This window comes from Lactuca serriola, chromosome 4, assembly GCF_051521515.1.
Source record: "Lactuca serriola cultivar US96UC23 chromosome 4, Lser_US96UC23_V15, whole genome shotgun sequence".
Taxonomy (NCBI): Eukaryota; Viridiplantae; Streptophyta; class Magnoliopsida; order Asterales; family Asteraceae; genus Lactuca; species Lactuca serriola.
The window spans coordinates 169715063-169716862 of NC_136411.1; the positions used below are offsets into that span (position 1 = coordinate 169715063).

General features: G+C 33.7%; 1 non-coding gene across 1 annotated transcript; it reads right to left on the reverse strand.

Annotated features, from left to right (window-relative positions):
• Positions 1-208: 208 nt before the first annotated feature.
• Positions 209-315, reverse strand: LOC145049077 (small nucleolar RNA R71). Its single transcript, XR_013683194.1, has one exon. It is a non-coding gene; the product is annotated as a small nucleolar RNA R71 (small nucleolar RNA).
• Positions 316-1800: the final 1485 nt, after the last annotated feature.

Here is a 1800-nt window from a genome sequence, read left to right on the forward strand (position 1 = left end):
CCAACCTATCGATGAGGTACTTGAAAGTGTTGACTACTTCAATGCTCCTGGGGTAATAAAAGATGCGATAATACTAAGAATTCTTCCAATCACGTTCAAAGATGCAGCTAGGAGTTGGTTAAAATCGTTACTACTAGGAACGATTACGACATGGAACAATCTAAAAGAACAATTCATACAACAATGCAACCCTCCATCAAAAATCGCAAAGCTGAAAATGAAGATCCTTAACTTCCAACAATTTGATGGGGAAACAATATATGAAGCTTGGGAATGTTACAAGGTGATGATACGAAATTGGACACAACACGACCTCAACATGAAACAAGAGATGTCAACTTTATACAATGGGATCAATGTGTGCACGCGCTAACTTCTAGACTCCAAAGGGCCGCTAACGAAGAAAAATATGGCGATCAATAAAGCTTTAATCGAGGAATTTGCAAATCACTCCTGCGAATATCAAAATAGAAGAGATGTCCTAGCAACAATAACCATAAAACTTGATACCTTAGATTGGATCATGAAGAGAATCAATCAAAACATTCACAAAATACAAGTCAGTTTTGATAATTGTAGCAGTCCACATCTTATTAACGATTGTCACTTGGATGAGAATGGAAATAAAAATGCCCAAGTATGTTATCCGAGAGGTGACAAGTATGACTATGAATAGAGAAAGTCAAAGAAATAATGGAAGCCATATAAAGAATACAAGATCAAGGAATAGAAAAATATCGACAACAAGGTCAATGTTTCTATAAAAAAATAAAATATTACATATGAAAATAAGCTAGATTTGGAAGAAATACTAGCCCGTTATTCCGAAGCCTCTGAAAAATGCCATAATGACATCGAACAAACCCTTAAAGAACAACAAGCTTCATTACAGGACTAGTAAGCCACTCTATGGAATCAACAAGCTTCGATCCTCAACATTCGAAAGCGAGTAGGCCAATTAGCTTAATTCTTACACTAGCGTTTTTCTGGTACCCTTACGAGCAACAGTCATTGCATATTAGACTAATATATTTCACTAATAAAGGTGGATGTTAAGTTTCCAGATTAAGAATATGTTTTTATTTAGGTTTTTAGTTGAATGAAAAAAAAAGTGAGTTATGAAATAGAGAAAAAAGAGAGAGAGAGAGAGAGTGTGTGTAAATATATTGAGACAATAAGAGCTTGCAAAGCATGAAGATCAAGATGAAGCAAAATCCAAGTCAAATATCCAAAATTTACAAATTCTGAAAGCTTCGAAAGAAAAGTCTTAATTTTTATTTCTAGGTTATTTTATTGTATGTATGCTTGGAACCGAATAAAAATACCTTAAGGTTAGGAGAAATTTTGAAGGGTATATTCAAAGAGATGTAGAAATGAATATTGTTGAAAATGTATGGGGTGCATTTATGAGGATTGTGAGTCTTTAGGATTTGGGAAGTAATTAGTATTTTAGACACAAATATATGCATTGATTTGAGACATAATTGGCAAATTGAAATTGTAACATCCCAAAAACCATGACAAAATTTTTGATTTTAATAAATACATTTCACAAAAACAATAGATAGTAAATCACTGTTTCCAAATAATCCATCACAAAAAAGTATCAAAATCTCTTAAAAATATAATTTGGCAGGAGGATGTGTACGATTATGCCTTCACCTTTCCCCGCTCATCTGATGTACCTGAAACCATGAAATAAACAAGCGTAATCCAAAACCTAGTAAGTTCCCCCAAAATACCGCCATACAATTGTACATATATAATGCATGCACACTGGGCCTACAACGTCATACTGGA